We start from the raw sequence: 26,999 nt of genomic DNA on the forward strand, positions 1-26,999 counted from the left end.
AGAACTTTGGGGTTTGAAATATCGCCTGAATGTGTGGTCACTGCTAAACAGGGTGACAGATCTCACTTACATGTCCACGTCTCTATCTATAATTCACATTTAAGATGCTTGTAATGTCATACTGTACAGTGAATGCAAATGTGTCCAAACTCCTGAAACAAGCAGTTTCAAAAACTGATAATTTTTTTATTTAAAGGCGTTGATGGATGGTTTCAGTCAAGGAGAGTACACCAAACGATTAACGGATTAATTGGTTGATTAATGGTTTGTTGATTATTTAATGATAGAAATAATTGTGAGTTGCAGCCCTATAGTCAAATAATACAAGTTCTATTGTACGCTGACGGAAGCGTCTTAAGTCTGCAAATCTAAGGCTGATATACAAAAGCATCTCTTTTCTATCTTTACCATGGATAATCGCTATTTTGACCTGAAAACAGTTGAAATAAGAGGACAACATCTTCATCTAAATGTCCTGCTGGCCCACTAAAAGCATATTTTCCGTAATTACAGTAAATGATACTGCAGTGGGAAACTGAAGCGAGCCAATTCTGCAGCATCAGAATGAAGCTGACACAATATTTGTCATCTTCTCTGCCTAACGTCTGGTGTACGGTGAAGGTGATACAGTATGTGTCCCATAAAATAATGCATTGTGCTTCTTGTATTGTCTAGCACCGCAGTTAGCGTACATGTTGGGACATGTAAGAATGATCCCTTTCTCTTGCATTATCTATCTAAACATCGACAAGCATTGTCCCCCTCTGGCCAAGTTTGTAAAAAAAAATTAACACCAGCTTTTAAGATTTCACTACGGATCCAACAGAAGGTTAAGAACAGAATTAAATGTTTTTCGAGGTGGTTTGTCATTTCAGCCCATTTCAGCTGTCAACCGGCAGCCAAATAGACACCGGAAGGAGGACAAGTACAACGGCAGCAGGCAGGCAGGCAAAGGAAGACTGATGCTGCAGGAAGGCCGTCCACAGTACGTGGGCGACTGTGCCTCTATCCTGACTTGGGCTCGTAAATCAAGCCTCCCCTCCGGGGCCCTATCTTCCATTCTCAGACCTTCACAACAGCTTGTTCTCCAGCCTGTGACGAGAGGGGCTGTTGTCACAGCAGCTATCGATCGTGTGGGATGAGTTTGTCAGACCGGGGGATTTTACCCATCCGAGCGTGGTCACTGAAGTGTCCCGTCTCGTCTCTGTGTCTGTCTGCGGGCTACATGTTCTGTCTTTTACGCCAAGTCACTACTAGATATACTGTCAGCTGCGTCTCACAGAGTTTCTTTGCAAAGGGAGATCTCTGTTGGCGTTTTGCATATAACTATAACATTTTAAAGACTAGATCCTTTAAATGTAGTGTCTCGTGTCTGTTAGAACTGCTACGACTCATCCACGTTGTTTCCCTGCCTTTCATCAGTGCATGCTGGGATTGGTTCCAGACCCAAGTGACACTAAATTGGTATAGAAATGTATATTTAAAGGAACAGTTTGGGGGAAAAGAAAGATAAGACGATTGATACCACTCTAATGTTTGTACAGTAGACTACATATGAAGCTTCTGCCAGCAACTGGTAAGCTTAGCTTAGCATAAAGAGTGGGAACAGGGGGGAACTGCTTGCATGGCTCTGTTCACCGGCACCTCTGAAACTTACTAGTTAACACCTTATATATTGAGTATTTTATCTAAAATAAACCAAAGTGTAAAAACGTCAAGTTGTGTTTTTAAGGGTTTTATGTGGCAGGCTACAGTTTCAATGTGTAAGATATGCCATATAACAGTGTTGACGTTATGTCAAAGACGTCTGTGTTGTGTTGCAGAGATATCTACTGAAGTTAGCATGCTAACTGACTAGTTCCGCTCCGTCCTGTCTGTAATACCACTTGTTCATCTAGAGGCGATAGTGAGTCACTGTAGCCCCAGTCTGCCTCATTACAGAGGGAGAAGAAGCACAGCTGCCTGACTCGCTTGTAGATATTACAGTCATGTCCACTCGTCCTCACAGCAGCCAGAAAGCTGTTTCGGAGGCTGTTAGCGTAGAGCTATGTGGAAACGGTGTAGCTTCTGTTAGCAGTCAGCTGGAGTTCAGCCACAGCACCGGGGAACTGCAAACTCCCTGTTGCTACCCTTACACAGGTCCAGCAGCCCACTTTGACTGCAGAGCTGGGGCTGCTGACTGGGGCTCCGTCTGATGGAGGCGGCTGCCGAGTGCCGGCGCTGCCGACCTTTCTTCTCCCCATAGGGCTGCTCTCCTGGCCGCACTGACACCGGGAAGATGAGACGAATATGCGGGTCGTTTTCTAGTTTCTGCCACTTTGGAATTAGTCCAATAAACAAACTAACATAACGTTACACAGACTACCCGGTTAACATCGGAATTGTGCATTGAACCTTATTGAAGTTATTTTGTGAGCTTTAACGTTGCAGTTTTGTCACATTTCGACACAGCCAAGCAAACATTCCCCGTTTCTAGTGTTTATGCTAAACTAAGCTAACGTACTAACGATATGAGAGTGGTTTCTATCTGCTCTCTAGCTTGTGGCAAGAAAGCAAATATGCATAGTTCCAATGAAATCACAATTTAAGAAAAATTATAAGTAATACTGAATATTTGTGACATCTGTAATTTTTAATAATGCAAAACGCAATAACAAAAAAAGATAAACAAACACACCTACGGGCTCATTAATCATGTTACATTATTCACTTAGAAGAATACTTGTAGTTTAATCTCTCTGGGTCTGTTGTTTGCCATGCTACACTACAGTGCATATGCAAATGCATTATGGATGATGTTCGGATGCCAGTGAATATGTTAACACAGTGTGATACAACATTAGTATGAATCAAAGTAAACCCAATGCGGAGAGGTGATGCTTTGAATAATTCTCATTATTTTCAGATTCTTTGTACGAAATATGATTTAAGAAAACCTGGAACACAAAGATACAAGTCTTTTTATTTTCTTGGTATTACTCCTGTTGCTTACATGACTAGACTGACAAGATGTCCTTAATGAGAAACTCAATTTAAACCAAATGCAAATTACATTTCTGGATAGTGGCTCTTAAAAAAAAAAAGCAGCGAAGTTTAACCCTGCACAGTAATGGATTTCCAATAGTATTCTCCCCAAAGTCAGACTACTTTAAAACTAAGTAGTTAAATTATTCACCAGCGCTCGCTCCACCCTGTAAAAGCCAATTAGGTGAACGTTTCATGGAAATCAGAGAGCGTATTTGATCTCCTGATGTCATTTTAAATTCAAGAGGGAACAAATTACACAAATTTGACACTTCCAAAATTAAATACCCCAATTCATCAGACACTCCTGTCAGGTGAATACTTAACAAGATAAAATCCACAATTATGTGATTTATTTTTTCTTTCTTTCTTTTTTCACCTCTCTATTTCACATGCAGGTTCACACATATAATCTTGACTCTACTTCTTTTTATAGTTAGAGTGAGAAGCAACTCATATTTTAAATGCTTCTATCTGACTTATGGCATGGAAAAGTGTAGTGTGATTATAAAAGACGACAATTCCAAAGTAAGGTTTCAGTGAAAAGTTATTTTACATAGCAAACCTAAACTCCTTTAATCACAGAGAGTTAGTGAAAAAAGAATCACTTTTGAGACGGAAATGAATTTCATCTCTCTTCTCTCGAAGCGGAAAGTAAATGAGAACGTATTGAAAATGATAATAGCGGTAATATTGCGCCACCATGTCACCAGTGCCTCCTCGTTCTTTGTCCTCAGGCAGTTTCAAAGCATTTCTTCATCTTGTTTCCTCACCCTGAAAGCCTAGTTTGTGAAACTCCAACAGCGTTGCACACAAGAGCACTCCCACTCAACCTCCCAGCCCGCTGAGAGCACTTGAAAGCAATTTTCTTTTAATCAAGTTCACTATAAAGGCCCCTCTGATGCCAACATCAGCAACACTACCATTTTGTTTTTCAGCTCCGTCTCTCTCTACATTATATCGATTTCTTCATGATTGGTACTGTTTACTGACATCCATTAATGAGAATTCTCTTTATTGCTTTTTCAGGATGGATACAAATATAGGTGCATTCTTAAGCGATCTGCATTATCTGCCTCTGTTTCTGAGCAACTAACAGGACTGGTTCTGGTCCGTGACCCGGACCTGGACATAGTTAAACCTAGTAGTGAATAAGTATTCAGATCTTTACTGTAAAATTATCAATACATGTACAAAAATCTATAAACAAATACTCCATTATAAGTATGAAGTTCTGCATTATCGTCAGTAAAATGTCCTTTAAGTTTGAAGTACAATTACTTATAATCATGTGACAAAGAAAAGCATAATTTCCACACATTTGAGAAGTTAAAACCAACTTTTTTGGTTTGGCATTTTTGCTTGAAAAAGGACATCAGTTATCAAAATAGTTGCTGATTTATTTTATTATTTGACTGATTGAGTTGGAGCTTGTTTTAACTGCTTTACATAAGGTTGGTAGTTTAGCCCAGTGGCTGTGAAGCTCGGGGTCGGGTCCCCTCCAAAAGGTCACAGGATGAATCTGAACACTAAAAGTGCAAATACCTCTATATTGCACTTATGTACATTCCCACTTGTTCATTTGAAGACAACACGGTTTTGTAATTGTTTCTTTAGCTCACCTCCTGCACTGCCATCTATTCCTGATGTCCTCAGGCAAAGAAAAGATTCTGCTGTATCATATTAGTGACGAACATATTTATTAACTACTTAATAGTCACTGTCTTTAAGAGCGATGTTTTGGGGTTGATATGCACATTGCCCGGATGTATTGTTAATTGGTCATGTGAACAACGCTGCTAAATGTTCAATTATTTGAAAACACTGAAAACTGTCAGACCAGAAGTGTGGCAGCTGTGGCTTTTCAAGTTTGAGATTCTAGCGCCCCCATCAGGTAAATTAGTGTAATTTTCTAAATCCTCAAGCACAATGTCAAAATGGGCAATTTGTAAAAACATTTGTATGACAGACCGGAGCTCTCTGTGAAATATTTTAAAAATTTTGAGAGTCATTTTCAAAGTAAAAATAATTTATTATAGTACAAATGTCAGCTGGATGACTGGACATATTTCTATCTTTTTGGCCACTTGGGAGCACTATAAACAAACTGTGAACACAACATTGACATATTATTAGCATTCAAGGCAAATGTGGTAGCAGACAGTCGCAAATCCAACATACACTCATTCACCGATAACTTCTTCAGTTTGTTCTTGAGAAAGGTCCTAAGAAAACTACGTACCTGTGTTCTTATAATGAGGACTCCCATTGTCTTAGTAGTTTTTATTCGCAGCTAAACGCCACACTAATCCTCATAAAAGGGCATGAGACTGCCGTGTGCACACACAGAAATCGAAAAATAAATGTTGGCAGAATAAAGTCAAGAAAGCCCAAATGGAAGTCTATAGAGCACAGGAATCCAAACGTAAAAAATAATAATTGTGTTGGAATTTTGCAGGAAGTGAACATCACATTTTGTAGCATCAGTAGAGGATCTAAAATAAAAAAGATGCACAGAATGCTATTACTCTTTCAGTGTTGAAATGTTTATTTATTTTTTTTAATAATGAAAGAAAATGATAAAAAAATATTTGAAATGATAAAAAAATATTACTGTAATTAAAATCCTATATTATTCAGCTATAGAATTGAAGAAAATGTCAGCACTCAAATGTGAGTATGTGTGGTCTTGAATGTGCGTAGATTCTGTTCTTACCTTACAAATCCCAAAACAAGAAAGTAAAGAAATCAGATTCTCCATGAAAATTGCAGAAATGTCTTCTTAAGAATGTTGTTGCTTCAACACTGAATCTCTTCCTCTTTTCCTTTGTACATCTCATCTTCAGGTCGAGAGGACATGATGTGCCATGAAGACTGATCTCTGTGACTGAAGCTGAGAAGACTAAACACACAGGTGAGCCTCACTACTCTTGTCAAAGATAAATAACACAGATCCTTAAAATGATGGCTGGTAGCCCAAAATCAGCCCATTATGAAGTGTGAGCAGTAAAACAATCCTAAAAGATTTCAGTCAGCAAGTGTGATTTAACATTACAGCAGACATCAACACAACAGAAGAGCAGCTGTTGTATCTGCTTACAGTGCTTCCAAACTAACTCATGTTGCTTTATTAAAGAAGTCAATAGAAGCTGCAACCACAATCTGATTTATACTGCACACGGCGGATGTAGTTGTCAGCAGTACACAGTAAACTTGGTTACCTTGCTCCCTGAAATGCATCAACCTGACCCTGCTGACAAAAAACCAAATGCAGAAAATGTCTTGTTTTTTTAGACACCGTTTTGCAGTAAGCACTAAGCGCCTTGACAAACATATTATGTTTCCCCTGCTTCACAATAAAAGCCACCGTGTGTATAGCCAGTCAACGTGCAGTTTGTATTTGCACGGAGTGAGGAGAGTGAAAAGTACATTGTGAGGTTGTTTTCTTAAAAACAGTATTGCTGGCTTAGATGCTGCACTGTTTCCTGTGAATCGTATGTAACCACTAGTTGAATAGTGTGTGTGTGCAAAAGTATGCTATTGGATCCCCCCCATGGTATATAAAACATGATAAATCGTCCCCTAGGGTGCCCTCCTAGCAGAGAAAACGGTATGAATGCCCTCTAGGGTGATCTTAAAAATCTAAAAGACACGATGGAGTGCCATATAGGCTGCCCTGTATGGTAGATAACTGGTGCCCCACCGTGGGCAGCTGGTGCCCTATTTTTTCCGCCCCTGCCACTCAGAAAGCCTGAGTCTGCCACTGTGTGCATAGGAAGGCAACGGGGAAAATGGCGGACTACGCCACTAACAATGAAGACTACTAGTAGATAAGGGTAAATAAATGCCAAGAGCATTAAATAAAACATACAGAACATAGATAATGTCAATATCATGGTTTGATTTCATGAAATGTTAAACTTTAACATTAATAATGCATTTCCTTTTCTTCGGCAAAAGTGCATCAACCAAGTGAAAAAGGTCAGGCGCTCGATCAATACTCCGAAACCGTAATCCTCACCCAGGACTGTTCTTTCTATGAATTTTAAAGTGGTTACACATGTAACCATCAGAGAGGCTGCACATTCCACTTCCTTTTTTCACTCTCCTGCTGCTGCATTGATCCCCAAGAGGAAACCCTGTAGTGCCCATGCAGGATTAAAACCATGTAGTGAGATTGCTACACTGTGAACTTCAGCAAAGTAAAGGCAAAGTGACTTCTGCCCGCAGAGACTCAGTCTGCAGCAATAACGAGTATTTCCGACAGACAAACTAGACATTTTAATTGAATGCATTAAACAAGATGAACATTGTTGTTAAATCCAAATTAACGAAACAATAATGTGGCTTTATAAACTGCAATAGAAAGGAAACGTTCACTTTATTAAATGTGAAGAAAGTAATGAAAGTAAATTAAAAAAAAACTCCATAACTACACTCAAATAGTATTTTCAAAAATGGAAAATATTTTATAGAATTGTTTTTAAATTATTAAGCGATATATAATCTACTAATCAGGAGGTTACAGCTGAACTAATGTCATAGATCAAGTATGGAAATTACATCATACCCAGCCACCTAATGTTTATAGAACCACTTTAAACCGGCGGCATAAAAGGTACTTTTACCAATACAAATGAGAAATTAATAAAGCCCTGAAACATCTTAATATTAGATAGTAAAGTGCATTCCTTGTGGAGCAGAACTGTATTAAAATATGAATCTAAGTTAAAACCGAATAAAAGCTTGGACGTGAATAGTTATTTTTGCCTGACTTTTCCTCTTTTCAGCTCTTTCAATTTCTTTCTTTTCTGTGGCCCAGTTTATATTCAGGGGCAAAACCGCAGCTCTGTAAAAAACCTGAGGTGATTACTTTCACTTTCTGTTCGTATCTACCTGTTGTAATGATGATGATATCCTGAGCTCAAGTAGTGCAAAAATAATGCAGAGTTGTGCAGAGTTCACCTTCCAATCTGTGTTAATGAGAAGTGTATAAATGCAATCACGGTGTGCATTCAGGCAGCATATACATCTGCAGCTACCGACGCACAGTGTTTAGTGAGTGTCCAGCAGTGCACTGGGCCATCCGCCCTGCAATGGAATATTTGCATTACAGGACATGAGTTTAAATCCTGTGTTTTGTCAGTGTTTTAATGATGGTAACCTCACTAAGCTCAGGTTGCATCATATCGGCGCTGACCCTCGTGGGCTGAATTGTGGTGACACCTTCCAATCTGTGTTAATGAGCTGACTCTGCTCTGTCTACGGGTCACGGTGATATTTACAGAAACCGTTGTAGCGGCAGATATCCACGCCTCCCTGTGTCGCTCCCTCGCCTCATTTGCATAGCTTTCAGACTTCCCTTTCTCGCTCTCCTCTCTTTCACTGTGCTCCTCCGTGATCGACAGGCTCCTTCGCACTTCTCTTCAGTTTGTGTCGCACATGTTAATTAAAGCCTCTAATTAGCTTTCCCCACTAAAAGGCCGCATTAAATCAGAGCTGGAATGGCAAATGATTCCTGGCATTAGCATAATTGTGTTTTTGAAGTGTAAAGATTTGGGCATTAGGGAAGCTAGCATGCGTTTTTGTTTCAATGATTTGTTGTTGTTAGGGGCTCAGGGCCCAAGGGGCCACTGGAGGTTGGCTGTTGTTGGTTTAGGGGCCCCAGGACCCTACAGGGGCCACACACTAATGAGGCCTGCTCCTCTCTGACGGAGCAGATACAGGAAAAACAAACCTGTGATGTGATACCCTCAGGTGGTCCTGAGAGCCTGGCAGAGCGGAACAGGACGCTGGTGGTGTGTGTGTGTGTGTGTGTGTTTGTGTGTTTGTGTTTGTGTGCGACAAAAAGAGGAGGCAAAAGGGAGATGAAGTTATTACTATTTTTTATTATTATTACTACCAGAGATTGCTGTGTCTTTTGTCCAATGCATGCTGAGATTGCCTGACCCCAGTGATAATGAACAGGAAAATATGGAAAATAGATGAATTGATGAAGAGTCGACTAAATGTAATAATGAATCAATGTGCATATTCTCACATAGGGCCGTGAGAATTATATAATAAAACAAACTTATATTCGGCTATACAATTGAACATTCAGGTGATATAACACTGTAATATTTAGTTCATATCAGTGTTGAGTTGACTACTACAGGACATAACACAGTCTTTAGCTTCACTTAAGACACTTCATTATTGACCATTCTGTAACGTGATGTACAGGATCACCCACTTTGAATAAAATAAGACCATTAGTTATAGGTGGAGATCAGAGTCATACATATGGGTTAGAACGGGCCTGCTACATCTACTAGTAGGTTCAGAATGCCGTTATCATCTATTCACATGGTTGCTCACCGATACAAATAAAAGAGGAGGTCCAGTGACGTAGTATAAAGAGCAATAAAGTCCACTTAGGGTGGTAACCAAATGTCAACGTTGAGTAAATTTAACTGACGTAGAAAAGTTACATAATTTACTTAATGTACGCAACGCCATATTAGGTCATGTAACAAACGTAGGCAGATGTACATATATGCTGCCTGAATGCACACTGTGAATCTATTTGAACTCAAAGCACCTTTTCCGAAACCTAACGTAACTCAAAGTGAAATCTTACAAAACTGCGACCCTTTCATAACGGTAGATATGCACTCTCTGCCTACTGGTGGCTGCAGTTTGTCCTCTCTGAACCATTTTAAAAGAAGAAGAAGAAGAGCAAGAAGAGACTATCCACATGGAAATGAGTTTGGACTCATGTGGGAAGGGGGGAATTGGTGTGAACCACAATCTATTTTTTTTTAAATTCCACCCACAGGCGCTTTAAATTAATCAATAAAACACGAACAAACAATTCTACAAGTAGACCCATGATGCATTTAAGACATTTTTGGGAGGTGTGAGTGTTACCTCCAGTTATCCGTAACTTCTCTGCACAGAGATGTTTATGTGTGTACTATAATTCGAGCCATCAGCTGTATTGAGATGTTTTCCATCAGGTGGAATGACTATTTCAGAATCGACCTCCTTGTTAGTGTGGGTGAACACACAGAGACTCTGCGACATGTCGTCTATTACAGTGTGATATACCTGGATTTACTAATCATTAGTGCTGTGCACATCCTCAGCTATCAAACATGACTGAAGCTGTCACCATCCCATGGATTGTGCCTCGGGGTGGACATGATGCACTTTTCAGGAACATCCTCTCGGCGAACTCGCTCGCTGACTACTGTGGCTAAATTATTCAGGATGAACTTGTGTACCCAAAGGGCCAGTGGTGGAGCAGTGACAGTTTGGGGGTTGTGTGATAGCAGAGAGTGTTGTCATATGAGTTATTATTGAACCAGCCAGATATACCACAATGCAGCAGACTCCCGCTCCAGCCTTGAATCTGCTTCAGGCATGAAAACCCATTAAGATGCATTGGAGGAAGCAGAGCTGAAGAAGTGATGTAAGGAGGAAGAGGCTGCAGACAGATTTATCACCGCTTCTTACGCGAGGCTACTTTTAATTTGATTCATTCTAATTAAATGATTTTTTTTGTGTGAGCAGTCAAATCATTTTCTGTTTCTTTAAAAGGCTACAATTGATTAAATAAGGACACGCTGCCATGTTCCTGAAGTGACACATGAAATTGTGCAGAATGATTTTCTTTTTTTCTTTTTTAATGGCACAAAAGTGCAGCAATGTGTGTTTTTTACGAGCGAGAGAGGAAGAAAAAGCAGAGCGAGAAAACACAAAAGAAATAGAGAACGCAAAAAGAGGAGGAGGAGGAGGAAGGAGATAAATGAACATCAGACGGAAAGTGGAAGAAATATGGAGACTGCAAGCAGCGCCAGATCCTGTTTTGGAAGTCTAACATTCATTATGTCGGTTTCACTGGTGCTGGAAGTAAAAAAAGGCTGTAGGAGATCTCAGCCAGTCAGCAGAGAAACCAAGGACACTGCCAGCGGTTTGATTTACACAACAAAAAGACATTTCACCCTGTGTGACTAGGGCGAGACTTTTTATTTTTAACGTTTGTCAAAGTTTTGCCAAGTTGATGTAGCTGCTGCTGCCCAAAGGAAATATTCCTGAAGCACGAGCTGTGATCGTTGGCCATTGTGCCAAGTCTGTGCTGATTTACAAACCACTGATTTTCAACCGCTGTGCGTGAGAGATCGTCAGGTGTGTCGTTGGAAATTATCCAACTTTTTAAAATCTGGTTTAAACTTTTTATCAATTTTCTCCGACGGCACTCGTACCCGAGCTCCGACAGCACCCTTGACCTTTGGTGTGCCTTGAAAACCATTGATCTAGACAATCATCAAAAATATATATAACTTAAAAAGGCAATAAAACACTAAAATATCAAAAATCATAAGGTAAACATTTTTTATAACATTGTGTGAGTCTATTCTTTCTCACATGATAGCTAAAATTATTATTTTTTAAATCAGGACCATGATACCAGCTGGACAGATTTTTCTAGTCACCCATGTGAGGATATTAACGATTATCCCAACAATGGAAATTCACCACGATCAACTTATTGTGAGCTCCAGCTTGTGATGGCAGGTGTAAAGCTATGAGCTTTAACAAAAGTTCCAGCAGGAAGCAGAAGTTTGTGTTTTCTCAACAAACAAAAAAAAGAAGAAGTGTTGCTTGCCGTTGCGCCAAGCAGAAAATCACTGCAAGTTCAATTGAATAATTGTTTTTATAAACAGTTATATAGCACTTTGTTATGAAAGACCGAACAGCAGCAAGCATCTAGCAAAGCACATGCCATGTAATTACAATATTTCTGCTTTGAATGTGCCCTCCACCCCCACCCTTCTCTCTCTTATTTGGTCTCTCCATTAAAATTTAAATTAGTTTTTTTTGGCGTCAACAATTATGTTAACAACCATTGTGTAGGATTTAGTGGCGTCTTATGGTGAAGTTGCAAACTAAACTGAATGCACCTCCGGTCACTCCTTGGTCCTCTAGTTTGTCCATTCTGGGCTACTGTAGAAACATTGAGGTGCAACATGGTGGAAGAGGACCTGCTCCCTATGTAATATTATAAAGGGCTCATTCTAAGCTAATAAAAACATAACAATTCTTACTTCCAGGTGATTATACGCTAATGAATATGCTATTTCTGCAAATAAATGGACTTGAGACCAATTTCTTTACAATTCATCCTGAGGGGGACATGATTGTTCTGTGCCCAAATGCCACTGCAATCCATTCAATATGTGGCAAGGCATTTTAGTTTTTAAAAAAAGCCCACAAATGTAAATTTGCTAGTAGCACTAGAGGAAAAGTCACCAAAGTCAGATGGATTCTTCTTCTGGGGGACATGAATTCCTGTCAAATTTAATGGAAATCAATAAAAGAGATATACTTCAGTCTCGGCCAAAGTGGTGAACCACCTGACTGACAGACTAATGATGCCATCTGTAAGGCCATCCCAAGTATGAGTTTTAACATTTATATAAATGCATAATTTGCTATAAGAGCACTCATATTCAGCTGCACTTCTCTGACAGATCGTTAGTGGTTAAAGCATGAGTGTTCCACAGACACAGGTGTGTGTTTCAACATTAGCCCTTAAATGAACCATGGTGTGCTTACAGGTTTGCGTTTTACAGCAGCTTGAAAAGTGACTCGGCAAACCAGAAACTGAGGGCAGAAGCAATCTGTTCAGTACCCACGTCAAAATAAAACATGCAGACATCACAAGTCTGAGCTTTAGCTCTATTTTAGAGCTTCTGAGAGAAAATGTAACCTATACGACAAAAGAAAAAACTCATTACCTGAAGTTCACTGTATAGGTCATTTCTGATTATAAATGATCATTTTATCAATCAAGGACCACTGGCCTTTAAAGGTGCTCTCATTTGTTTTGTGCTATTAATTCTATATTGAGTGAATGAGGAATTTTTATTTTACTTTCAGCCCTTAAAAAGAAAATGCAAATATTTGAGAGTGAATTGTGTGTGTTTACGTTTAAGAGCCAGATGACAGACAAGCTCGATGGAAAATAGCCAATGGCAAGATGACAGGAGCGAAAATAAACTGATATTTGAATTCATTTATTTTTAAGATAGGGAGGCGGAAGAAGGGGCTCACACTACAAATATGACAGGTAAACACACACACACACACACACACGCACCTTCTGCAGCCCTGATTGAGTGTAAGTGTCTGCGTCGGCGGTCAAGGTCAGCTGATAATGGGAGAGATTGAGGACAGGGTGAGGCGATGGGGGTGGGGGGGGGGATGCAGCAGCAGTCTCAGGTAATGAGATTTACGACCCTGAGCTCTCACTGCACCCCTCCACTCCACTCCACTCCCCACCCCCCACACCTCTAACCTAACATGATTTATAGATCTAATAGACGTCAGCGCTCCCGCCTTAGATAGAGGCTTCACATTATCACTGAGGGAAAGTCATCCGTTCAACAGGGCAAGAATACAGACGCAACTCCACCAAGATATCTTCCTGTGTGTGTGCAGGTGTGTGTAGGTGTGTGTGTAGGTGTGGCATACTGATGCTTCAGTGCGTGCCACAAACATATCCGTTTGCATGTGTTGGCATTAACAATCCTAGTTATATACATTCTTTAAAATGTTTTGTCCCAGTAAAGTTACTTTCAAAAGTACAACACAAACAAATACAGACATTTGTTCCTGATCTTTAAAGCTGCACTAATCCCTGTTTTTATATTAACAATGGATCAAATGACTGTGTGTAATCTGAACGGGATAGTTTGTCGTGACTAACGCACATAAAATGATTAGAGCTCTACAGCATGTTGTTTTCAGCAAAAAGATCAAATAACCAGACTCTACACTACCAGCCAAGCCTTAAACAGCTGACACACAAGGCTAACAGCAGCTAAATAGACTGACGTTTCCTTCAGGTGTTGGTGGAGACCAAACCAGAGCCAGAAGGGAAAGTTAAACACACTCCAAATAAATGTGGCTTTCTGTCTGCTGGGTGTTGAATTTGGCATTTGTTAAGTACCACGTTTGCTATAATTTTGTCTTAATATAGCAAAGGATGTGTATACAGGTTATTCCACTTCCCCCAAATTACCAACAAATCAAATTGTGCAGGATGAAAAACTCATTTCATTACTTTATTTAACTCTTCAATTATGTCTTACAATGTGATTCTGGTGGAGAATCCAAAATTCCGCATTAAATCAAATTTAGTTTAAAAAATATGAGCCTTAAAAATCCATAATATATAATATATGTATCCTAGTCATGTTATTACGAAAACTTAATTAGTTAGATGTTAATTGCTTTAAAATCCAAAGCAAGATAATTGATTTAAATGTTCACATGTTGCAGGTCCACAGTTAATTTCCACATCTCCTCGTGTTATTATGTTGTTATCTTAACTAAATACTGAACAAAGTCTCTCTTAACACACATGTGTCTGCTTAAAACTGAAGCAATTACAGTACAATACAAAAATGCGACTAAAAACAGATTGCGGGAAATAAAAAAAAGGAACACAGAGGGGCGATTAGCCACCACACGGAAGTAATGGGATTACTCTGACATGCCACCCTCCGCGCTGTTCTGCTCATTGTGCTAACACTCTAAAACAAAATGACATTCAACTGAAACAACACACAGACGATGCCATTGTTCCGGTGCACCGCACAAGCCAGCCGACGCTCGGCGGCAGTAAGGATGGAAGCCATTGAACTTACTGCTCATTACCACTACAGCATCACCTCGAGCAGCAAAACAACATTCAGTGTCTGTTCAGCTCTGTTTACTGACGCTTCAGCAGAAAATTAAAAAAAAGCCAACAATATGGTGACAGCCAGATTGCCTCCCAATAGATGCAGTGCTAATATTTGCACTAGTCCTGCTGTACGTGTCGAAGAATATGATAGATTGGATTTGGAGCACAAGCGTACACACATAACACACGAGAAGACCTCCTTCAGTTGTTTGTTCTCATGCAGTCTCCCATCTTGGTGTATTTTGAGAATTAAACCAATAAGTCCTCTGCTAAGCCCAGCCCAGCAGTTATTGATGCGCTGCCTTTTTGTTTTTATTGTCTGGAAGCTTATTCTGTTAATATTCACTGTGTCTGCCTTTGTGCCGAGAAGCAGTTTTCCTTGAAACAGACTGACACAGAAGGTCTCCGAGACACGAGAGCAACTGTGGAATTCTGAGGGCGTACAATATGTTGTGGATATATCACAGTAATGCTCTATATATCTGTTTAGCACTCGAGTGTTTTCTTAAATTCTTCCGTCGCTTCAAAAGTTTGCGTGTGAATTCTTTTTCACAAGGACACAAAATTGAGGGATGTTTTCAGATTGAAAAACCTTTTAAAGACATAATACAGCCAGTCACTGACAAGAGTTTCAAGCTAAAGGCGACTCAAGAGCCGTCTGAAGGACATTTATATAACAATGTTTCAGCTTCATCCAGCCTCGAACCTCTTTCCTCTCCTCTACACCTTATAATGGTCACCTTCTCCATAAATTCATTTATTTGCAGCTCAATTAAATGAGAAGAAAAATATACCATCACTGGAAAAACTCAGCCTGCTTCTATTTTAATATCTAATTCTAAAATAATTGACTGTATATTACTTTAAGTCTGAATATGAGTCACACTTTTTTTTAATTTGTTTTATAAAAATCATTATGCAAGTTTATTTAAAGAGAGTTTTCACCAAAGTGTACAATTTTATTCCCATTTATTACAGCAAAAACAGTTCAGCACAGACTGCAAGACTGTGTTTTGTGACTTTTAATACTAATATAACAATAACACTGCTTTAGCACTGTCTCACCGTGCATGCAGACATTTCAAACTGCATTGTATTTCATTGCAAACTGCAGGCGAAATAAACAACCGTTGACTTTCATCTGAATTTCAAACGCGCCACGCTGCTTTGACTCGCGTTGTTGTTTGTGGCTGGACACACAGAAGTGTGACCTCCCGCTGTGATGCTTTGTGGGGATACAACTGGCAACCTCATCACAGCCTAATCTTATATATATATATAAAACAGCATGTTGTGTTTGAAATGGGGAAATACAGGGTGCACTGGTGGGCTAAAGGCTTAAGATGTTAACTATGTAAATGCAACATTCCTGATTTAAGATCAACCATTGTGGCGTTCTCTCTCTTCCCTCTCATGTCCTGTCACCTTTATACTGTACAATCTATCCAAATAAAGAGAATGATTGGGAAAAGCTGGGCTGTCCTGTTGGTTTAAAATGCTGACCATGTGTGGGCTGTCCCTGTTTCTATTCCAACAAGGGGACCTTTGTTTCATGCCATCCATCTCTTATCATTAATTGGCACCTCTATCCATCTAAATAAAGGGAAAAATGCCAAGAAATACTTGAAAAAAGACATTTAGTATGACAATCAGTGACGGCAGTATGTTGCAGCCGCAAATGTTGCTTAGCACACATTTAACTGTGGCTCCTGTTAAATAAATCTATTTCTTTTTACTGACTTTCATTAATTATTCAAAATTCAGTTTATTCATACAGAGTTACAGATTAATTAGTGAGGGCTCATGAAAATAAGCATAAAGCATAAATCCCCCACACGGTAACATTTCTGGGAAACTGTGCTTTTAGAGATTGTTTTGATGGCATTTGTACTTCATTACATAAGAGATAGAGTTGACACAACAACAACAAAAAGTTCTGCTCTTAAGACTTTGCATTTACATAGTAGACGCCTCAGTAAACTGAAATCATATTGTACCATCTCTCCCATCTCATTTTATCTCATCACACTTAGTGTCTCTGTGTGGGTGCATATCGATGCTCAAACCCAAGGGGAAGTTTGTCACTTTCATAACAGGTGGGATAAGAAGTGCAGTCAGGCAAAGACAACAAAAAATAAAGAAACAGCTACCAAACCACAAAGTTTTAAACAAAACCGTCCTTTATTTCCTCCGAGATTTCAATCACTATGTTAGTTAAAGCAGTCACACAGAAAGAGGTTTTCGGATGCTCTTATTAAATGTGTTTATTTGTTCGCCGCTCAGCTCTTCTCACCTGAGGTAATGGTCTCGGATGCAAGGACAATAAGTGCTGTTCAAGTGCCTCCACAGTTTTCAGCTCAATAGAGAAAATGCACTGTTGATTTCTCTGCGGTATCCCTGCTGCTTTATTAGCACAGAATGAATAGGGCCACCTTTCCCTCGTGTTTATACCTCTGTTGGTGAAATAAAACTCAGTCTCCAGAGCTCCATGCAGAGTACGAATATCTGCAGTCTACAGAAGTAGACGATAAGAATACTTTAAGGTGATGCCGAGGACAGATTTCTATTCTGGCATTTTCTAATCATTTTCGTCCACCAATCTCCAAAATGTACATTTCTACGAGGCTAAATCTTTTGTAAATGTGACACTGATTTCCTCCACTACATGCCAGAATTTTGATACGCAGGCTTACAAACAGCTTTAATTAATAGACACACGCTCACTGAAAACCCCAGCCAGCCACTTTCAACACATGCATTCAAACATGTACAGTAGCAGTGCTTCAATTGCTAAAACATTAGAGCTTTGTTTCAACACAGAGGAGGGCGAGTGCTGCCAGAGAGAGCTTAAAATGGCTGCTGAAAGTCAGAATACTGGAGCTGAACCAAGCCCAGCAGACGGTGGACAGGCTTGCAGTTGGATGGCTGGGTTCGAAGGCAGCAGCTTGTTAGGGTGGAAATGGATTAGCAAGAGGCACAATGGGAGTCTTAGGCGTGGCTGCAGTCTTGTGTTAAAGCCCTGCCTACGTTGCCTGGGCTGCTAGACTCATTTATGCCCAGCGGTGCATGCAGCAGCCATCTCTCACACACAGGGCTTTTCTAATTGCCATGGTTTCTTCTGCTTGCAGTGACAGCCTTGATTCAGCATCCATCAAAGCCGTGAATTAACCTGTGGCGCGGCACAATTGTTCTGTTTGTCACATGCAGCTGTTAGTGGAATTATTTCTCTACCACTTTTGTGTTCCATTGTGGGAGACACTGTAGTGAGTTTTACAGAGTGGGATGGATAATCTCCGAACACTGAGTGGGTTCATCTCACCTGCAGATTCAAAAAGCCGAGATATTTATTTTGACTGCCTGACAAAATGCTTATTCTAACAACATATTTAAAGAGTGACAGGGCATCATATTTTAAGGGTTGGGTCTATGTTTTAAACCATGTTAGTAGTGGCAGTGCTACTAGTGGTCCACCACTTTGGCCCAGACTAAATTGTTAGCATGCTGTGACAACCAGGCCTGCAGCAAAAGGTTGAAACAGAATCAACTTTTGGAGAAACGTAACCCGATGTCACCCTGTGGTGGCCAATCACGTAATTGGCGATCGAGAGATGGAAGCGCGCGTGACAAAGACCTGTAGCACCAGGAGGGAAACCGAGCGGGAAAACTCCACACAGAAAGTTAATCAAAGGAGAATCCAAAGATATAGACAACACAGGAGGGGAAGCAATGTGTGGTTGTGGTGTCTTTTCACTGCACAGGTGAACAGTGCCGAGAAAAGACACCACAGCGATGAATGTTGCAGAGTTTTGCGGTCCCAAAAATACACCCCAGTGACATTTTTTATTGCTATTCAATACTTTTATGTTCAAGGATACATCTGGTGACATTATTTAGTTTTTTTTAAATGGTCAAAAAATATAATAAAAACACCAAAACAAACAGGGAATTCATCATACCGACAACTATTTCCTGTGTATCAACCACAGCCTAATATTATCCCTCTGTATCCCACTCGGGATGTTATCAGCCCATAGGATAGGCGTTATCAGTGGTTATTATCCTCATAGATATGAGATGATACTTGTATTACTAGTACACATTGATTTATTTTGACATGACATTACGTAACACACATACTTATTTTTAACCCAAACCATTATACCAATAACTTTTTTTGCCTAAACCTAAAACATGTGTTTAAAAACTGCTACCGTTGAACAATTGAAATGTGCGGGTATGTGCAGTCTGCCCCATCGCAAGCATTACAACGGTTGTGATAATGACTGATAACGCCCATCCTATGGGATGATAACATTCAAAATGGGTGCCTCTGTGCCATAGCTGTCCATTGTTTTCCAAAAACACATCAATAAGACTGTTTCACTCTGTGAAATGTTTCTTTATAACAATAAACATAGGTGCTGTAGTTTAATCAATCCTACATACACTGTCCTGATGCTGTAAACACTCTCTGGTGCACTAAATGTGTATAAATACGCATCTCAAAATAGTCCCCAACAATTGCACCATTTCTTCCAGTTTGAGTAACGTTTGCTAAAACTAGATAAAGTGCCCAGCTGTGTAAAGCAATTTGTGTGGACTTTTATTTAAGATTAGATTATATATTTGCCATTTTTAAAGATTTGTGTCTTCAGTATGCTTGGGGTTGAGTCGGAAAGTATTGAAAGACAGACTTGATGGTTTTGGTTGATTTGTTTAGCCTTTAAATATCTAAATCATTTTGAGGATTAAACACATCACCGTGAGGAAAAGAACAGGAGCAGTCTAAATGGCTTTGGTTGAAGAATTCTCACACTGGCGTATTTTGTGCTAAAATCAGCCAAATGTGTGTGTGTGGTCATGGCTCTAGTTTTGAGCAAGTGCATTCTGGGTAGATGAGGATTGACAGGCCCCTAATGCCCTCTGCAGCAAATAAATGGATAATCGAGAATCCTGTTGTGACGCCCCCTGTCCTGTGTCTGAGATGAGACACATAGCCATCTGAGCACTCCGCTGACACAGATTGATTCTGCGTGTGTGTGTGTGTGTGTGTGTGTGTGTGTGTGTGTGTGTGTGTGTGTGTGTGTGTGTGTGTGTGTATGTGCGTGTGCGTGTGTAAGAGAGATGAATTTATTCTCTGGCTTTCATAGTATCAGTCACACTATTTACATATTCATTTCTCATATCATAATGCAGTGACAGTGATGTTATTCTGTTGCTGCCTCCATGGTGTCAGTTTTGCATTTGTGCTTTTTGCATATCACGGTGGACGTCTGAAGAGCAGGCGGGGACACACGTCATGAGATATGAGTCTTAAACCCCTTTCACATTTTGTCATCTTTGCTCTCTCACACACTTACATTGAAATGTTATGAGGGAAAAACTTAAGAAAGCTGCAAATAATTATAACTAATATTGCTGATTAATCTGTTGATGGTTCTTAAAGTGATATTTTTCTACGACAAATGGCCATCTTTATCTGCTGAGGAAGATTGCTTGATAGAAATGAAAGCTCCAGAAGAGCTACTGAATGTATCTCACGGTGCAATTGTTTTATCAACTTCTCAAAAGAAAGTTTAATCAAAAAAATTCACAAAAGAAAAACTGGTTAAAATGCCATTTACAAGCTGACATTTTAATTTTGCTTTATTTGCCCAGACAACAACCCTAAAATATTCCATTTATAATGATATAAAACATTTCTCACAAGATGTTTCTGGTCATTGGTAAAGTGGTAGGAAAGAAGAAAATGAACAAACAAGTAAAAATGATACAAAGAAACAGCAGAAAACACTCATAGAAATCAAATTCATTAAAGAAAATGAAGGAGCAGCTTGTCCTCTGTGCATTGACTAACAGTCAAAATTATAAATATGAACAGTATAAACTGTACTTGTAGGTCACAGTGGTTTTTACAGATCCAAGCTAGATCCCAAATTCTCAGTACACATGTGAACACCCAAATTCGATAAAATAAGAAAAGCTTGATTTCAGGGATGAAGAGAAAGTCCTGAAAGAAAAAAATAAATGAAGCAGTTTGCAGCCATTGATTCAAATAAGGTGCTTTATGTGTATTCCAGAGACTAAATATGGATTTTTGGTTGCGATGCAATAGAATCTGCAAAACACTGAATGAAAAAACAAAAATGCAAAAAGGACTGATAACTCAACATTACCCAGCACACAGGTCTCAGACGAATTCACCTTTTACGTTTTACACATTTGTGTGCCGTACGTTTCTTCTCCAAGCAACAACACTGAGACAACAGATTAAGCTATTTGCAGCTGTTAGACGAAAAACAGACGTTTTGGAAATCAGGAAAAGGATGTTTACGTTCCTTGGCATGTGATCGAGAACGATAGAGAAGTGTAATGAAATAAAAGCCGGGCAGAGGATGAGATAGACTAGTCACGTCTGTCTGCAATACACTTATCAGGTGGGGATTTTCTGGAAGTGTCAGTCAGTATAGGAGGCCTTCAAGGCTCTCGGGGAAAGGGGATGCTGCGGTAGTGACAGGGCTATCTGCCTCTGACAGCCCAAAGACCTCAAACCGGATGGCTGCGAGAGATAAGGCTCTGTCGGCACTGGACACACACAAACAGACAGGACACACACACAATGGATGCTGGTGTACTTGCCCACACACACACACACACACACACACACACACACACACACACACACACACACACACAGCCAAACATTGGCATTCACTTTGCATTAACAAATTCCCTATTGCCTGACCACTCGCTCATTCATTCACTCATGTGTACTGACACACACACACACACACACACACACAAGCACACATCCGCACACACATGCTGGCTCCCTGTCTGGCAGCCAGCAAGGCTTCCCATCAGCTGTGGTGCAGTGTGCTGGGTGAGGAGCGCTGGGGCGAGAGACATCAATTTGCTTCCTCTAATGCGCTCGCTGCCCCCACAAGACATATTGATTATTTCTTCCCCGCAAAGCGACAAATAGCAATTTCAGGGGCATAATGGAGATAGATGGTTGGTTTATAAGAAGCCCCCAAAGAAAAGTTGTAAGGGGGAGGAGGGATGAGGAGGTGAGGAGGCTGGGGGATGGCGAAGCTATTCCTCCTCCTTCTCCCACTCTCTCTCTCAATCCCACTCTTTCTCCATCTCTTGAGTTTTAACCCCTCTACCTCTACCCCTCCCTCCGCTGTTTCTACACACACAAAAAAATAAAGCAGTTAATAGGAAATGAAAGTTCAACAAATAAAGAAGAAGCAGGGTGTGGTTAAAAAAAGAAATGTAGTGAGAGATGTGTGTAGAAGGTGAAGGTATGCCGGGGCTTTGGAGTGCACAGATGTTGAGGCACGCCACCAATGCACATTCATTATGCGCCTCCTCCTCGGAGCGTCGCCTCCTCCCGTCTTAATGGTTGTACTGCAGAGAGCAGCTGCTGCCGCAGTGTTTGCTCTGCCTCACCCTCCGTCTGTTACATCTACTTCTTATCCCCCTTGTTAGCATCAGTGTGACTGATCCATAGGTTGCTCCTATGGTGAGATCATGAATATTTGATTCTCAGTACACTGAAGGTTGACTCCCTACATGCTAATTTTAAGATCTGGGATGCGTTTCTGTTTTAAGGTCTGATATCTGGATTTACATTTATAGTGTAAGATGTGGCTGTCTTTACTAGTCCACACACCTTTCTCACGACATCATTTGGTCAGATAAGGAGTAATGGTTCTTGAAATGAAGATTCACTAACTGTTTTTTATGTGTATTCGCTTCAGTTTTGACAAGAAGGTGACTGATTTTAAATCTTAAGACAGACCAATAGATTTTGAAAAACTGGACATCGGCTGACATCGTGTTGTCTGTTTGTTTTGAAAAATGAGCTCAAGAGCCGACAAGAGAGTCCACATAAATCATCAAACATATGTTGTTAACATCCGAGTTGGGCGTTGAGTTCATCCATATCTGCCGTCCACAAAATGTTCTTGTCACTTTATCCACCTGCTTTTCTTGACAGAATTCCACGGTAAATTCTAATGTGTCTTCTTCTCCTAGACAGCTAGTGGCGTTCACGCTGTTATATCAACGTGCTGGCTGATTTGAGGTATGGCTGATAGCTGCAGGCTGTAGAAGTGAGTGTTGCTGCGGACTCCAGGCGGTAAATGAGATAATACATGTGTGCGGCTCATCACATGATGGGCTGATGGGAAATTATTGCTCAATAGTTCAGCTGTAGACAACTTTTCCTTCCAAAGATGATGTCTACTTGTGATTACTCCAAAATCCATCCAGGTTGTAGAAAACTTATGTACTTTTTCAGATTGGTAGAAACTGTCTACAGTCTATAGACACACTTGTGCATGGCTTCTAATAGCGTAACCTAAATTTGGCTACAGCACATAGAGACCCAGCGTGTGTGAGAGCATGAGCGTTGTGTCATGTGAACAGATGGTTTGAGTTAAGGTGCGCATTCCCTGAGGAAGTAGGTCCATATTTCACTGTTGATACTTAAGATGAAAATGTCAACTCATTTAGATTCTGGAACTGAATCTGTACGTGGGTGTAGTACTATTTAAAGCATTACATTATTTGTAATATAACCTTAATCTGCAAATCAATCATTACCATATGGTTCACATGGAGATCCAATTTTACAAGAAAACAAGAGTCTACAGCAGGGGTGTTAAACATGCGGCCTGGGGGCCAAAACCGGCCCGCCAGAGGATCCAATCCGGCATCGCGGGATGACTTTGCAAAGTGTAAATGAAGCTATACGTTGTTAAAGAGGCTATAGTTGATATGTTTATGCTAACAACATATCGCGACAATGTGACAATATCATCAGCGAAAAAGCTGAAAAAAGCCCCCCGAACGATACCTGCTCAGCACCAAACGGCAGACAGACACAGTTAGCGATGAGCCGCTGAACACAGGAGAGCATTTAACAACTAAAGAGGCAGATATTTCTCTAAGGAGTTGGTGGAGACCAAATATAGAGCTAAAAACATTCAAAGAGTGTGAATACTGGACAGTTAGCTGCTTTAGTTTCAGGGTCCTGGTAATGTGTATGCTGCCACACTGTCATGGTTTACTGGGACACTTGAATAGAAGAAAGCCGTCATTAGTGCTATTAGTAACAATAATAGAAAACAAAATTAAACAAATTTCCGACTGACATAATGAAATGAGTGGAGTGGAAAAAGAAGAAAAAGTCTCTCAACTACAAGAATCGTCACCATCTAGATTCCACTTAATTATTACTGAGCAAAGGTTATTAATAACTCGCGACTGACATTTACTTTCAGGTTTTCACGCGTTTGCTAACGTGGCAAATCTTTCAATTCGATGATGTCTCTATTTTCTATTGTGCGTGTTTTGCACAGTACACCGACACCAATATCTGCAAATGTGTTTTGATTCAGGCCACAAGAATGTTTTGCACCCTGAATGTGTGAAATATTGCAGGGGAGGTTTCAGGGTCTTTGATCTTAGATTTTTCTCGGAGTGCTGTCTTCCTCTTTTTGCTCGAGCCTCACTTCATCAGAGTTCCCTTGAATATTTCATGCATTTTTTTTTTCCCCTTTCAAACCGCTATCATTGTTTAGTCACCAGAAAATCTTGCAAACCACAAATCAAGTCCTTGTTTAAAGCTTAATTATTAATTATTCAGTGTTTTTTTAGTACTCGGTTTGAAAGAGTAAAGTTGAGTTGTTGCTTGCCTGCTGTGTATAATGTAGACATGAAGTGAGCACTTTCACAATTTGTAATAGTTCATGCATGTATAATACTGCTGTCACATTAAAAAAACATTTAGTTTGAGATAGCCTTTTAAGGAATCAGTATTGCAATTGTACCATTCAAACATGTTTCAAAGCTAAATATGCTTGAAAACGCAAAAAGAATAACTAAACACAACAGTCCAAATAAAAAGGCATTCATTTCAATTAATTTCAATTTAAAAATTTTTTGCGGATTATAGTCTGGCATCAGCAATTAAGGATACTCAAATAATTTAGCCTCATGCATGTGAATAAAGCAAACATGACAGGCCATTTTGTTGTTTTTAGAGATAATGGATCACTGTAATTGTATGCAACAAGCCCGCAGTGGGCCATTAACCACAATAAATTATTTCCGAGTCTAGTTTGAAAAATCGTAAAAACTTTGACCGTTACACCCCTAGTATAAATTAAGTTCCTTAAATTAAGGTAATATAACAAAGTGTAACAACGGCAACTTCTCTGCTTGCATGTAAACCGACACCCTTAACGAAATGGAATTTTTAAACACCCCAGCCAATCCCAGACAGACTAATAACGCCTCCTTCCCCAGAGACGCAGCCCACCTAAATTACAGGAAGCAGCCCAGACGGACAAAAGTGACACAGAACCGCATGCAAAATGAGCTTATTATCCCTGTTACTGTCAATGCAGCACGGCGAGGCTGTCAGTGATCACAACAGACATGTTGTGTATACGACTGCGATATTACAGGAGCCACGCCTGATGAGAGGAATGATCCACAGCAGCGATGAAAACAGACAGGTGGGACGGAGAGGAGAGAGGGGTGATGTGAGGGTATGGGGGTTGGATGGAAGGATTTGGAAGAAGAAGAAAAAAGAGAGATGGAAGAAATAAAGGAGAATGAGTTGATATAGAAACATTGAGATGAATGGCTGAGTTGCGGTATGAAGGGGGTGGATGGATAGAGGGATAGTGGGACGGAGGAGGGAGACGGAGTGATGGAGGGGTGAGGGCGCTGGCTATTATCCTGCATCGATTTACTCCAGTCAGGGATGGCTGGACGTGTAATGAAGTGTGGGATCTAGGAGTTGCTGGGCGCGCTTGTCTGCGTCTTATAGCTTTTTGGATGCATTGTGGGATGATGTGGCACCTGTGTGTGTGTGTGTGTTGGTGTGTGTTGCATGCAGATGGTGAAGTCTAATCTACTGTGGTAAAACACAAAATTAGGTCTTGTCTACCAGGAAGCTTCGCTTGAGTGCGCAATTGATTGACTATAAGAAACATCCCAACCGAACCTACGTACAGATTACATAGTTTGTACACACCCTATGAATTTGGAATTATGATGAAGATATTCATAGTAGTTTTGCAACCTGGTCTTGTAAATCGTAAAAAAACAAAAACATTTTTAGTTTAATTTGAATGACGCACATTAAAAAGTCTTGTTTTAAAATTCAGATTGAGCACTCTAATAACAACGTTTACTCATTAAAATTAGAGTATCAGATTGCATATTAACTAAAAAACAAACAAATAAAGCAGAAAATCCTCACTTTGTAGTTCAACATTAAAAGGAATGAATTTGCCCACTACTGAATTAATTAGAGAAAGAGTTGCTTAAGTTTTTATGAATTTGCAGCATTTTAGTAGTTTTTTCAGGTAGTAAATATTCCGAGAGCTGAGTTGATCGACAGTAACAATTTTGATACTTAATTGATCGTTAAATTAAGTTTTTAAGCTAAAATGCAAAGATATATTCACTGGCTACACCTTCCTTTCTGATTCCATTTGACGTCACCTTGGACTGATTAATACAGAAAACAAATAAATGGCAGATTAATTGTGAATAAAAATAATATTTAGTTGCAGCCCTAAATGTTACAAAGTGTAGTTGTAGTAAAATATTCTTGTTTCTGGAGAATATTCAGATATAATGAACAGAAAAATAAGTGTGAAGCAGATATTTCAGGCGAGAGGAGGGAGAACATTGGAATAATGCTTGACAAAAGGCAAAAATCCATAGACGATGGATGAAAAGGCAAAAAGTTGCCCATCTAATAAACTTCCCTGTAGTCTTTTCATTCTTTCAGACTTCATTTTATAGGTCAGTACATCTTCTTCCTTTGCACAATGTCCTCTTGTGGTGCACAAATCAAAGCAAGCAGCAACCACCGCAGACAACAGAATTAAAAGAAGACTACCGCTTTTCGTCACGGGGTTTTCTGTGCAACATAATGTTAAGAAAAAAAGAACAAAGGAGGTTTTGTAAATGCAAAACAGGAGTTTCATCAGGTACAAGTAGCAGTGGGGGAAATCATCATAGCTGTGAAAGAAGAAAAAAAGTTGTCCCTCTGTCTCCCTCCTTTCTTTCACTTCGCACATCCCTCCGGTTTACTCTCCTCCTGCATCCCTTTTTCCTTGATATCCCTCCCCCGAAGCCCCACACTTCCCCAGTCTAATCTGCTACTCGACATGCTCCCCCTTTGTTCTGCGACCCTGACAAGTCG

At 40.0% G+C, this 26,999-nt stretch overlaps 1 long non-coding RNA gene across 1 annotated transcript in view; it reads left to right on the forward strand.

Annotated features, from left to right (window-relative positions):
* Nucleotides 1-26,999, forward strand: part of LOC115028465 (uncharacterized) — a 44,251-nt gene that overhangs the window by 2,465 nt on the left and 14,787 nt on the right. The window contains exon 2 of the long non-coding RNA XR_003834566.1: nt 5,871-5,938. This is a non-coding gene — a long non-coding RNA (uncharacterized LOC115028465). The remainder of the gene's footprint in view (nt 1-5,870; nt 5,939-26,999) is intronic.

The sequence above is a fragment of the Cottoperca gobio genome, chromosome 23 (genome assembly GCF_900634415.1).
Source record: "Cottoperca gobio chromosome 23, fCotGob3.1, whole genome shotgun sequence".
Classification (NCBI taxonomy): domain Eukaryota; kingdom Metazoa; phylum Chordata; class Actinopteri; order Perciformes; family Bovichtidae; genus Cottoperca; species Cottoperca gobio.